The sequence below is a fragment of the Leptonychotes weddellii genome, chromosome 3 (genome assembly GCF_054177405.1).
Source record: "Leptonychotes weddellii isolate Sample4059 chromosome 3, ASM5417740v2, whole genome shotgun sequence".
NCBI lineage: Eukaryota > Metazoa > Chordata > Mammalia > Carnivora > Phocidae > Leptonychotes > Leptonychotes weddellii.
In genome coordinates this window covers 71175448-71190557 of record NC_138371.1, presented here as the reverse complement: position 1 = coordinate 71190557, position 15110 = coordinate 71175448, and the positions used below count along the sequence as shown (strand labels likewise).

At 39.0% G+C, this 15110-nt stretch overlaps 1 long non-coding RNA gene across 1 annotated transcript in view; it reads left to right on the top strand.

Annotated features, from left to right (window-relative positions):
* LOC145720798 (uncharacterized) overlaps positions 1-15110 on the top strand; it is a 72625-nt gene that overhangs the window by 25324 nt on the left and 32191 nt on the right. The gene's annotated exons all lie outside the window — the stretch shown is intronic.

Below are 15110 nucleotides of genomic sequence, written 5' to 3'. Positions count from 1 at the left end.
AAAAAAAAAAATGCCATTGTAATTACCCAACAAAACCACATCTATGTAAGTGTGGTAGGAAGATAAGGATAAATACAGCTGGAATTTAGATTTATGATGCAGAGCCTGATTATACTCTTCAAGTATGACCTAGTAATTCCACAATTTTTTCCTGTGATGTTTCATTTGAAAGACTATTTGTCATTGTACAGTACAAAGGAAGCAGGAGTGTCATGTTTTATATAGAGAAATATATGAACATGTGTGTGAATGTGTGTGTAAATTGCCTGTTCATGATAGAATAGGCATATGCATATGTGCTGCCGAAGCGAGCACGGAATAGACATATGTAAATGTGATGTCTGTTCCTTCCTCCCATAAATATTTCATTGGTTTCTGTTATGAGTCTTGAAACTGGAGGTTTGGACCCCTGTGAGTTACCTCTCACATGTAATTTGCACATTAAACATGTATGCATGCTTCTTTATAGCTCTATAATTGTCACATCTACATAATATATGTGCTGAATGAGGAGCTTATTTTCCTTTTGAATTGAAATTTCAAAAATACAAATCCATCTTTGGAAGCAAAAACACTGATCAAAAGATGAAATGATACTCGTTAACACCAGGTGATGAAAAGTGTGTTGTAATTACGATGAGCAATAAGTTCTGGTAGTGGATATGGGGAACTATGCAATGTGCTTTACAAGTCACAACTCCACCACAGTGCATTTGACAAGCAGGCAGACCCGACCCTGGGTCTCCAGTAGTTACCCAACATCCCAGGAATGTTGTGCAAATTAGTTTCAAAGAAACATTTTTTAAGATCATGTAAGTAGAGAAGGAGCAAAACAGAAGGTCTTTACCATCCCACTGCATTTTATGTTTAATAAACTCTTACATAGCACATATCAGGTATTGTTCTAGGTATGTGGCATACATTAGCTCATCTAGTCCTCAGAGCAAACCTGTAAGTGAGAAACTCCTATTAGCTCTGTTTTGGAAAGGGAAATTGAGGCATAGAGAAGTTAAGTAGGTTGCTCAAAGTCAGCCAGGTGAGCCTTGAATCCAGACAAGGCTGGTGCTAAAGCCCATGCACTTAATGACTCTACCTTGCTCCCTTCACCCTGAGCGTTCTAGTCCAGTGATCCTACTGTTCACCTAACCTAAAGCAAATTACTTCATCTTACTGGGCCTGGAACTCATCATCTTTAAAAGACTATTGATCTATAGCTATTCTTTACTAAACACATCTTAGTGGTAGGGTGAGAACAAATGGAATGGATTATTAGCTTCTCAGAGTTTTTATCTGATAGATAGCAGGATAGAATTTTAAATGTCTATGAGTATTTTTGAGTATTTTTTGGAAAACTAATCAGTTGTTGAAATTTCATAAACAAATGCCTGGCCTTGTTATGCTATTCCAATTGCAGCAAATAAAATTTGAGGCAAATTGAATGAGTTGATTGATATAACATGAAAAGCCTTTTACAGAGGAAGTTTCCAAACTTGAAGCTCTCACTCCCCTGGGCTATTATATAGCCTCGTGCAATTGCCTCCTCCATGTTCTATCAGATGCCTTCTTAGTAGTCTAGCTCCTGAAATGAATCCATCCAGACCTTAAACTCTGGCCACAATTATTAACACTAATTGGTAGGCTCAGCAGAGCAGCTGAGGGCTGAATGAGCACCAGGAACAAAAGTGGGTCCTCTCCTTAGAACCGTGTGAATGAAGAGGGTGGGAAAGGTCAGCGTGCTGCTGCCTGCACTGAATCCACTGTGGAAGAAAGGACTTCGGTCTGGCGCATCTCCCGGCAAACACAATTTAAAAGAAATCCCACTAGGCAAAATTTTCTCTCTAGATTTTATCAGATTATATAGATCCTAGTTATAGAGAAACACACAAAAATGAAACCAATCTATCCCATATCCTCTGGGCCAAAATGAGATTGTGTTTAGACAATGGCTTTATGAACTGTGAACTTTACCTGTGGAGCTTGGCCCTGTGATTTTGCTCTACTTGGAACTTCCATTACTGCTGAACCCAGCCAGCAACCCACTTCTGGCAGTCATGGTTCTAGTGTGTTCTGTACCCGTGGTGCCAAAGAAACAAGGACAGAAAGGGCAAGAGCAGGATTTCAATAAACTCTCCAGAGTTTCAATAAACAGAGAGAGGCTCTTGACAGCTACAATGGGAAAAAAGTCACACACAAATTTCCTTTTATGGCAGCAGTAAAATTATGAGATGGATAGGTTTTAACTGGAGCACAAAGATGGGAGACATTTCCCTGGGCAATTTGTGTTCAGGTTTTTGGCCAAGAGGAATGCATGGCATGGATTTAAGTTGAAGTAGAAAAGTAAATACCTAATGGATTCCAAGAGTATGCCATTAGCTGGTCATCATCAGCTTCAAAATCTGGATAATTTGAGTTCTGAAAATTTCTGAATGAAAACCACCAATTGTTTTTTTCCCTTTCTCTAGAAGAGATCTAGGTGTAAGAAGTTGGATAATATTTAGGCTATACCACAACACTTAAATAGGGCCCAAAGCTTTTCATCAAATGATCAAATTGAGTACAAGGTATTCAGTTCAATCATAATGTTAGGGTACAGAGAAAACACTTTGAAGATGTACCTCATATCAATGGTCATGAACTCTTTGGTTTGTGATTGATTTTTTATTTTTGTTTTTGTGTGTGTTTTTTAATCAAGCTCATCAAACACTTGCAATAGACAAACATGATTCAAAGGCCCATTAGGTGTTGAAGCAAATTTGAATAAGACCATAAATTCAATGAACATTCATGAATACTTTTTGATAATGAAAATAGAATCTCCAGGGCTAATGATATAAACATCAAAAGAATTGTCAATATCTTTTCTAAACCTTTTCTCATTTTCCATTGTAATTTATATGTCTGGGCATTCTTTACGCTTGATCAGCGCCTTCCCCATGCACATTCTCTCTTTCCTGCAACAATTGAGAAACTCAAGAAAGAGTTGTACCTTGGTTTATAACTCCTCATGCCCTGGAATATTAAACCACTACTGCTGTGCAACATAGAAAGACTCAGGCAAACTAAGATCTGTGATGAATGTTACAGCTCTGGGATTCTTTTGAAATATGCTTTCTTCTTTGTACCATGTTGTACAAAAATCATTGTAGTAGATGTCTATTAATTGACCTCTTTGTATGTAAAGTATGACATAATTAGCAATACAAGGAAGATACTCTTTAATTGGTCCTTTAGTTTTTGGACACAAAGGTTACATAAATATAGTAGCATAAAGGGATTTCCTGGAAGTGTTGGCAGCTAAACCAGTGTTTTTTTGCCTCCAAAACTACTACTTCATATGAGAATTTTATAACATATCAGAGACGTTGCCAGAATCTTTGTTCAGTAAACTGGCATTAGAACACCAATAAATTAATTTAAAAGGAAGGAAGATATGCTTCTAAAGTTGTGTGGTGAGACTAACATACTAAAAAATGGTTGATTGTAGCAGATGTGCTTCACCTGTCAAATTGATAAAATCTAGAAAGCTTTTACTTCTTCTGAAGATCACAACAGTTGGCTTTCAGACATTTAATGGAGACTGTATTCATCAAAAGCACAAAAAAGACTGTTAACCCAGTGAGTGCTAGCACATTTTTTGAGGTATACCAGCAGGGCTTTTTTCTGGGGAAAACAGCATGAGCCATTCCCTTGGTCCTACCATCAGGGTGGAAGTATTTTATTTATTTATTTTTAAAGATTTTAGTTATTTATTTGAGAGAGAGTGAGTGAGAGAGTATGAGCAGGGGGAGTGGCAGGCAGAGGGAGAGGGAAAAGCAGACTCCCCACCAAGCAGAGAGCCTGATGTGGGACTCGATCCCAGGACTTTGGGATCATGACCTGAGCCAAAGGCAGACGCCCAACCGACTTAGCCACCCAGGCACCCCTGTAACAACTTTTTAAAATAAGTTATATAAGTTTCAGGTATACAGCTTTATAATTCACATCTGTATATGCTATATAAAGTGATCACCACCACAAGTCTAGTTACCATCCATCACCATTTATATATAAAATGTGGGGATGAAGGAGGAAATAAAAAGGGAAAAATTTGGAATGTGTTTTAAATTAAGTTGCTATCAACTTAAAACAGACTGCTATTTACATAGGGTATTTATGTGACCTCATGGTAACCACAAGGAAAAAACTTAAATACACAAAATGAGAAAAGAATCTAAACATAAAACTAGAGAAAGCCATCCAACCACAAAGAAAGAGAGAAAAAGAAGAAGAGAGAAAGAGAGAGGAACTACAAAAACAGTCAGAAAACAGTAAACAAAATGGCAAAAAGTATATACTTATCATTAATGACTTTAAATGTAAATGGACTAAATTCACCAATCAAAACACATAGAGTGGCTGAATGGATAAAAATACAAGATCCATCTATATTACGCCTACAGAGACTCACTTCAGAAGTAAGGACACACACAGACTAAAAGTGAAGAGATGGAAAAAAATATTCCATGCAAAAGGAAATGAAAATAAAGCCAATATAGCCATACTCATATCAGATGAAGTAGACTTTAAAACAAAGACTGTAATAAAAGACAGATAAGGGCATTACATAATGATAAAGGGGTCAATCCAGCAAGAAGATATAAGTTTATAAATGTATATGCACCCAACACAGGAGCACCAAGATATATAAAGCAAATATTAACAGACCTAAAATCAAAGAGGAGGAAAGCTTACATACACCTTTTGCCAGGCCAGTGTTACCCTGACATCAAAATCAGACAAGGACACCACACAAAAAGAAAATTACAGCTAATGTCTTTGATGAACATAGATGCCAAAATCCTCAACAAAATATTAGCAAATAAATCCAACCTACATTAAATCATACACCACAATCAAGGAAGATTTATTTCAGGGATGCAGGGATGGTTCAACATCCACAAATCAATCAATGTCATCCATCACATTAACAAAATGAAAGATAAAAATCATATGTAACAACATTTTTATAGTTGTCTAAGACTCCTTACTCCACTATGATAGTACTGGGTGGGATAAACAGATCAGACAAATGAGCAAGAGCCCTGATTATCTGACTTCAGTTGTAGGGTGGAAGTCACACTGATATTCCCATCTTTTTTCTAGATGAGTGCAACAAAAATAACCACAACAAAGAAGATAGATAGCTCCAAGGGCCACTAAATGAGATTCATTCCTCTGAGGCATTCTACCTTTCTGAACTTGCTGAGGACTGCCTCAATGTCAAGCCCCAAGTACAAGCCCCCAGAGGTGTACTGCCAAGAGCTGATTGCTGGCAAATGCAGTCAGTAGGTTAACTAGGAAGCTATTCAGAGTGGGTGACCCACAGTACCAAGAAAATATTAAAGATCTAGATCAGTGCTGGTCAATAGAAATATAATGGGAGCCACATACATAATTTAAAATTTTCTAGTAATCAAGTTAAAAAAATAAAAAAGAGGTAAAATTAATTTTAATAATAGATTTTACTTAATATACCCAAGATAATCCATAGATCTTATTCAAATTTCACTAACTATGCCATGACTGATGCTTCTCTGGTTCAAGATCCAGTCTGGAGTCTCCTTTAATCTGGAACAGTTCCATATTCTTTGACTTTAATGATCTTGACACTTCTGAGGAGTCCTGTCTAGTTATTTTGCAGATATCTCTTAATTTGGGTTTGTGTGGTATTTTCTCATGATTAGACTTAGGTTATGTATTTTGAGCCAAAGTACTATAGAAGTGACATGATGTTCTTCTTGGTGCATCATATCAGAGGCACATAATGTTGATTTGCCCCATTATTGGTGATTTTATTTTTATTTATTTATTTATTTATAAAGATTATTTATTTATTTATTTGACAGAGAGAGACACAGTGAGAGAGGGAACAAGCAGGGGGAGTGGGGGAGGGAGAAGCGGGCTTCCTGCTGAGCAGGGAGCCCAATGCGGGGCTCGATCCCAGGACCCTGGGATCATGACCTGAGCTAAAGGCAGGCGCTTAACGACTGAGCCACCCAGGCACCCCCTGGTGATATACCTTTTTAAAAATTGAGATGTAATTGACACACAACATTATATTAGTTTCAGCTAAAAAACTGTAAATTCACAATGCTAACCTCCAATTCCAGTCCAACACCACGAGGTTCACTAGTTTTCTCCTTTTCTATTCCTGTAACTCCCTTTTCCAACAGTGACAAACCTGGCCCCAATTATTTGTAATGTATTACTCCTTTGATCAATTCCCCTGTATGTAACCAATCTCCTATAAGCCATCACCACCCCTTTCTTGCATGGATGCCTGCCTCACAGCACTCGGACTACGACATGCTCTCAGTGCTGTGCTATGTACTGGATGCCGTCCTCGTCTGGCTTGGACTCTGACACTCTGTGCCTGGCCAGCCTCCTTATCCCTTTACCCCTTACCTGGAGTCCATAGCCACATGGGAAGGAGTAAATACCTAAGCATAATCAGGGTTTAGTGAGCAGGGAGGAAGGGGAAACTGGATTTTGGACAGGTTGCCAACACTGCCTATTATGGCACCCATTCCTATTTTGGTATTAGTAACCCACTTTTTCTTTGGGAAACTATGCATCTTCTCAAACTGTCCTTATGATTTGAGTGAGGCTCCAGTAAGAGCAGACTGACCATATTGCAAGCCTTTGACCACTGTGGTTGGTTCAAGGATGGGCACATGACATAGTCAGGCCATGAGAGCTAAAAGGATTACATAGAAATAGAATCTCTTTCTACTGGTATTGCCAAGGCTGGGGCTGCTGATAGTCATCTTGTCACCACATCCAAAAAGAAAGCCAACATAAAGGAAAGCAGATCTATGACTTGGAGAGAGAGGGAGAAAGATTCCATATGTCATTATTACACATCTTGATCCAACCATACTGGAAGCTGGCATACTCCTGGGCTTATCAGTTATATAAGCCAATAAATTTCCTTTCTGCTTAAGCCAATTTGAGATGGGTTTCTGTCACCTGCAACCAAAAGAGTTCTAACTGATACAGCTGGACCTTAGAAGGCTTTTATATTTTCCCAACAACTCAGGAAGGCTTAAGTACCATAATTCTTAGCCTAATATAGTGGGATGAGGCAAAAACAGTAACACGAAAACTCCATGGAAAAATCAAAAGGTTAATCGTGATTAAAAAAAAAAATTACTGTGAACCCTAATATATTTTACTTTTTTATGCCAGTCTCACTTAACCAGTCTGTTTCCTTTCCACATGTGAAAAATGGTGACCACAATACTAAAACTTTCAAATCACTCCACCCAAAGATCAGGCAAGGAATTCTGAGCACACATTTTAAAGCAGCTTCAATTCCTCAAGAGATGCAGCTAGATGTGCTCTTTATCTTCTCCTGTACTGTGCTTCTATCCATCATCTAACCCAGCCAGTAACGAGTACTGTTGCTAGACTCTTGAACATATGGCTTACATAACTTTTTAAAAAGCAAACTCATACAAGAAAGAGACTTTGAAGGCCACATCTGGGCATCTCAAGAAAGCAGGCCCAAAAGGAAGTCAGAAGCCTCAAATGAACAAAATGGGTGTTTGAGTCCAGAGACAACGATTTGGTTTTCTATGTTTATTTTAGTCATCCGTTTGGCATTGGGACGGAGGTCACTCTCCCAGTTCTGCACTGCAGCATCTTGCCTGGGGTTAGCAAAGAAAAGCGAGACAAAGAGAAGCTGAGTCAGCACGACCCACACGGCAACTGTGACAAGAGAAATGTGACGCGAAACAGCTTTTCACACAGCTGCACATCTCACATTGTCTCTTTGAACCTAAAAGTTGGAATTTTAGGGGTTTTCTTTCTTTTTTTCTTTAAGATGACAGATTTCTCTTTTCCGTTGTCTCCCGCAATTTCTGGGCTCTGTGTGTGTGTGTGTGTGTGTGTGTGTGCCCTGCCCTGGCTTGAGGCGGTGTCACCCAGCTGAACCACACAGGGACTACTCCATGGCCAGTCAGTTCCCAGCGGAAAAGACGTAACAGCTATAATCCTATAATCTTTTCTTCAAACAATGACTCTATTTCACTTGAAGTAGTTGAAATGAATGGCTTTCGTCATTTAGAATCTGGGCACATATGGATGAATTAAAAAAAAATCAAACCATCAAAATAGCAAAGAATATTTCTTGTTTTGAGGACAAATGTGATTTCATCATATCAAACACATGTGGGAGAGCTCGGCTTATTCTTATTTCCTCATCCTTCTGAAGTTGACAAAGATAGCTGAGCTACTACTCTGCCTCATGCTAATCGGATAAGGAAGGCAGTACTGAGTGGGACTATCAGTGGAGAAAGTTCTAGCCACATGGCATTTTAAAGATTTGACAAACAGAAAACAAAGCTTCAGTAGATGGCTGTATAAGATTGCTAGTAATTTATTTTTAATTATCATAAAAACAATAACTTTAACAAATACATTTAGGTTTGTTTTTGTTTTTATTTTTTTAAATATGGTGTGTCCAAACTTTCTTCTGGAGACTACAAATCCAAAGCCCAAACCCAGAGAAAGTCACCCTCTCCTGGATAAAAAAGAAGCTTCATGACTCAACTTTTTACTGGAATTTCAGACTTCTAGAGTGATCTAAGGAATAAATTGATTTTGTACCCCAGGGAGATCTTTGGAAGATGGAAAACATCTTTTGGTTCCTCTTCTCCATTAGTTCCTACATAATCAGTCACCACATCTAATGGAGTCCACTTCCTAAACGGTTGTTGGTTTGCTCCTCTATAGCCCCATTTGTTCAAGGCCCTCTCGTTTCTCACCCAAGTGACTGCAAAAGTCTCTTAACTGACTTCCTTGCCCCAGTTCTCCACCCTGCCACAAGAATGAGCTTTCGATTTTGTATTCTCTACTCTCCCTCCTTTGCTGAATTATATCAATTACTCCAAGTTGCATCCATTATAGAACACATACATACAGTCTTCTTGTCCGGCCAGCCTTGTTCCTCCTGCCTCAGCTCCCCACTCTCCCCTACTTGCTGCTCCAAGATCCTGAATTACTTGGGAGCTTTCTTCCTCTCTCATAGGAGCCTTCCTCTCATCTGAGCCTTTGCATTTGCTGTTCCCTCCCTCAGGAACCTCCTCTGTCACTTTGTAGCTCGTTAAATGACTGCTGCTGGAATTTCAAAACTTAGCTGAAATGCCAGTGCCTTTCCAACATCTTTTTTGGCTTCTCATCTGCTTCCAGGTAAGAAGTCTTTGCTATTGCTCCCTGTGTTTACTTCCATTGTAGCACTTATCTTCTTAGTAGTACCTTTGTCTTGTCTTACACACTAGTATGGGAAGGGCTGGTTTGTCTTACACACTAGTCTGGGAAGGGCTGTTTCTTTTCCTTCTAGATCCCTATTATCTACCATGATTCTTGGCTTATTGTTGGTGCTCAAATGTTGAATGAGTAAATGATGTGGAAGATGGGGAATTGGCTTGGTTATATAAAGTTTAATAATTTGTGGTTGTTTTTAATTAGAAATGGCACTGACATCTTTAGGTCACTGTTTAAGTCTATTCAGTTGGACATTTTTGGTTAAGTTTTTAGAAGCTTTGAAATGTATCTTGGGTCTCTGCTTCAGTCAACTGTAGCTGCACTAAATTACGTATTCAACACAGAACACTGTAAGCAAACATAAATTCACCATATGCAGCCAATAAAAGGTGTTGGAAGCAGAGGGAAAAGGTACTGATAAAATGTGACAAGGTTTTAAAACAGGGGTAATATTGTTCATTTAAATTGCAGAGACCTTACTCACAGTCACTGGCAAACAAAGGAATAAAGTACAGATTTGTTTTGGAGTATTTGGGGGCTAGAAATAGTCATTGTACTCTCTGTATCTGAGTCATCATCTAGCAACACTAATTATCAAACTTTATGCCCTACAGCCCCCAACCTGATTTTCATATCCTAGTAGAGCTGGTTTCCTTCCTGTTTCCTACATTCATTATCTTCAGTGCAGGCTTCATGCCCTTGCTCATATATCCCTCAGTTTTCTCTCTTCTATCCTTTGTCTAATCAACCTAAGTTCTTATCTGTTCTTTATTCTCAGACTAAATACTACCACCTTCAAGGAAAACTCCCCCAACTATTCTGGCCCATATGAATGGTACCTTTTCTGATCTTGCACAGCACTTTTGTTGCCCCTCTCATATCCTGATTCCATTGGTCCCCATACTGGCTGGGATCTACAATTCATTGACACCTGTCCCACATCCCTCATATCTTCCCTTTCTACCTGGTGCAAGTGACCTCCATGGTCAACCACTATAATCACTCCCTTGAATATATTTCAACTGTATTTATGATACTTGCTTAGCAAAACCCCAATCCAGGTATAGCACTCTCTGTCTATGGTACAACTGCCCTCACATAGCTGAGTGTGACTAGAAAATGTCACCTTTTAATTTAAATATGTGAACTAGTCTCATTTAAATACGTGAACACTAACCTTGAATGGTTTTTAATACTGCCTGGCAATCCTTTTATATTTCCTTATCGCATTCACTGTCCCGTTCTCCCAGACAACTGTATCATGTCATGTGATTATATATTGGCCTGTTCTCCAGTTATTCAAGGAAACTGGTGTTTGCAAGGCTGTATATAACTGGAGGGCAGGAGACATTGTCAGAAGCCCCTTTTATATTCTTAATGATGCTAACTGAGCACAGGAGCAGTGTCCTGCAAATGGACCAAGGTCTTTGAAAAGCTCCCCATCCCACCCTCAGGCAAAAAATTCTAAGAGGCTCAGAAGTTCAGCTAAGTGTAGAAGGCCTAGAGCTATTTGAAATTGCCCCTTACAGAGAATATTGATGATGGGGGTGACAGGAGAGAGAAAAATGAGAGTCCTTTATATTCACTGGAAGTTGCCATCAAGGAGGCAAAAAAGCTAATTGTCTGAACAACTGGCCATAGATTCAGTCTGCTTGGGTTTGAATCCCAGTGCCATTACTAACCAGCCATGTGATCTTGGGAATGTTATTAATTGATCTTCACATCTATTTCCTCTTTGGCAAATGCGACTAAAAGTAGTATTTCACTCATAAAGTTTAGAAGGTTTCAATGAGATACGCATGTCAAGCACTAGCACATATAGCTAAATGTCTAATAAATATTAGCTATTATTTTTAGGAATCAGGGTGAGGCTGAACAGTTTTGCTTGAGCTTCTCCAGCTTAAAAGGCAACATCAATCCTCTCATTCCAGTTAGCGTGAGCTTTAGTGTATTATGCAGCATTAAGTTTTTGATCCTGAGACCCTAGACGCTTTGTTAAGCTCTCCAATGCCAGCTTTCTCACTGTCACCCTGCTCGTGGACCTTCAGCTCAAGGGGCCTTCAGGCCATATTGGAGCTACTCAGCTCCTCATGTCAGACCTGGGTCGTTCGGTTGGTACCACTGGCAGCTGGCCTGGGTGATAATAAAACTTGATGATATGGATTAGATTCTGAAGAAAGATATAGGCAGTTGGCCCTCCTCTGGCTGTGGTGGAAATTTATAGAACTGCCCCTACTTTACATTATGGTGATTTGTATTCTAGACGTACATACAACTTCTGGAGAGCAGAGGAGACTTCTACAATGGGCCAGTCAAAACCCTGGCAGGTTGACACAGCCTGTCACCTGAGGCAAAAGGGCTTTGATGCTGTTTGCATTCAGTATACAATCATCATCTCTTTCATCTGATATATCCTCCTTTCAGCATCTGTCAGTCTCTTATAAAGTTTTGTGCTAGGCGCAAAGGAGGATATAAGGCAAGGCAAGACACTGTCCTGCCTTCAAAAAGCTCACAGCCTGGCTGGGGAAGAGACCCTCCAACACATGCACTCAAAGTTGGGGATATGGTGCGTAGTCAGGTATTAGGCTATGAGAGAGTAATACTCGGAGAAGAAAGCAATCAGGAGCCCAGGAAACTGGCCTGGCTCTTTGATGGTTCATTCCCTTTTTTGTATTCTCTGAGCACTGCCAGAGAGCCCATGAGTTAATGCATGTGTGTGCCTACGGGTGGCAGGGAGGATTACCAGCAGAGCCTCACCCGTAATACTGTTACGCATCTGTTTAGAAGTTTGTTTGTGAATGTCTGCAAAACTTTTAAGTGTTTGATGTAGAGGTCTAATCCTCCGGTAAACACCTACTAGGATAGCTTTCCGCTTTAAGAAGTAACACAGGGTTTCAAGGGTCCATCAGTGTCACATGCATACCAAGTTCTTACCATGTTCTTCAATGCCAGACACACATACAAATGCTAGACTGTTCTATTACATGTCCCAGCGAAAGCATACATTGATGATGTCATCACACATTTAAGGGTAAACTCTAGCTCCAGCTCTGTGAGAAAATATACAGAGAACAGTTGTGTAAAAGAAGGGAGAGGAATGAGTGGGGCCTAGCGACCCAAGGACACACCCACTGTCATCCACATTTCCTTTTGCTGCTCTTCTCTGCTGTAGCCCTTAGAGCTGGCCTGAATGAGGTTGAGTAGTGTTCCGATATGACAAAGTCTCCAAAATCCCTGCCTACGAGCTAAGTGAGGGAATGAGCTGTAGCTTGTACAAACTATTTCTTTAAATCATTCCTTCTTCTATTCAGTCACTGCCTCTCTAGTATCTTTAATGTTGAAATGTTGTATTTGTTTGGGCAAAGATGGAAAGAACAAGTGACATCAATAATTAAAAACTGTAGGGGGGCACCTGGGTGGCTCAGTTGTTAAGCGTCTGCCGTTGGCTCAGGTCATGATCCTAGGGTCCTGGGATCAAGCCCCGCATCGGGCTCCCTGCTCAGCGGGAAGCCTGTTTCTCCCTCTCCCACTCCCCCTGCTTGTGATTCTGCTCTCACTGTGTCTCTCTGTCAAATAAAAAAAAAAAAAAAAAAAAAAATGAACTGTAGGGAGAGGAAGTAATGAGACACATTGTCCTTATAACAGCATTCCTAAAAAACATGCCTGGGCTAGAGATTCTGACTGAAGTCACTCATTTTAGGAGGTTTCCCCCCTTCCAATTAACTCTCCCCATGATCTGATGTAAACTAGTCCACACTAGAATTTATGAGATTTCTTTAAGAAAAAAAAAAAAAAAAACCCAAAAAACAAAAACCAGACCTTCCTCTGTTCAATAAAATTTTCCTAGAATTTAATACTGGATGAGGGAAAAGACAATGACATGATTAACATTATTATATTTTGGCAAGAATCTGAGATCTGCATCCGGTTTGAATTAATTTAGGGTGGTTAATAATTATGATTTAACACTTAATGTTAAAGTCACATCCCAGCAGTTACTAGTTCTAATTACATCAAATGCAGATACTAATAATACTAGTTAATGTTTCGAGCTCTTACTATGTGCTAGTCACATGCTGAGCAAGGAAATCTAATTGTATTGCTGTTAGTATAAGTGATCAGCAGCTTTTAACTATAGGTGAGTTAGGACTGGTTGTGAATCAGCTAATCAAGAGAGTCGATTAAAGTGGAGAATCACCAAAAAGTGTTGCATATATATCCTAAAACATTTTGTTTTGATTAAAACATAGAAACTCATATTCATCTGCCCATCTTTTGATGTTTACCAATATCTTGTCTTTTAGTATAGGTCTGCTGAATGGAGTTTTGGAGGGTATTTTTGTTTTGTTTATTTACCTTTCATAAACAGCACCCATAATTAATGGTTTAGAGTTCCACATTTAGTTTCTTTAAAGAGTAAAGAATGTCAATATACTTGGGAAGCATCTTAAATGCAGATCCGTCTAGATTTTTAAGATTGTTCCACAATCTTTTACAGTCATCCAATTCACATCACAATTACTTTCCTTTTCTTTCTTTCAATTTGCATTTTTAAAAAATTCCAGTATAATTAATGTACAGTGTTATATTAGCTTAAGGTGTACAATATAGTGATGCAATAATTCTATCTATTTCTCAGTGCTCATCACAGTAAATGTACTCTCAATCCCCTTTACCTCTTCCACTCATTCCCCCACCCGTCTCCCCTCTGGGAACCATCAGTTTGTTCTCTTATAGTTAAGAGTCTGTTTTTTGGGTTTGTCTCTTTCTTTCCCTTTGTTCATTTGTTTTGTTTCTCAAATTCCACATATGAGTGAAATCATATGGTATTTGTCTTTCTCTGACTGGCTTATTTCACTTAGCATTATATCCTTTAGCTCTGTTCATGTTTCAAATTTGGTGACATTTCATTCCTTTTAATGGCAGAATAATATTCCACTCTGTATATATACCAGATCTTCTTTATGCATTCATCTATTGATGGACATATGGGCTGCTTCCACAATTTAGCTATTACAAATAATGTTGCAATAAACATAAGGGTGCATATATCTTTTTGAATTAGTGTTTTTGTAATCTTTGGGTAAATACCCAGTAGTGTGATTATTGGATCATAGGGTAGTTCTATTTTTAATTTTTTGAGGAACTCCACACTGTTTCCCACAGTAGCTGCACCTGTTTGCATTCCCACCAACAGTGCACAAGCGTTCCTTTTTCTTCACATCCTCACCAATGCTTGTTGTTTCTTGTGGTTTGATTTTAGCCATTCTGACAGGTGGTGTCTCATTGTAGTTTCAATTTGCATTTCCCTGATGATGGGTGTTGTTAGGCATCTTTTCATGCATCCGTTGGCCACCTGTCTGGCTTCTTTGGAGAAATGTCTATTCATGTCATCTGCCCATTTTTAATTGGATTATTTGGGTTTTTTGGTGTTAAGTTGTACAAGTTCTTTATGTAGTTTGGATACTAACCTCCTTATCAGATATATCATTTGAAAATATCTTCTCCCATTCAGTAGGTTGTCTTTTAGTTGTGTTGATATTTTCCTGTGCTGTGCAGAAGGCTCTTATTTTGATGTAGTCCAAATAGTTTATTTCTGCTTTTGTATCCTTTGCCTGAGGAGACATAGCTAGAAAAATGTTGCACAGCTGATGTTGGAGAAGTTACTGCCTATGTTTTCTTTTAGGAGTTTTATGGTTTCAGGTGTCACATTTAGGTCTTTAATCCATCTTAAGTTTATTTTTGTGTGTGGTGTAAGAAAATGGTCCAGTTTCATTCTTTCGCATGTAGCTGCCCAGTTTTCC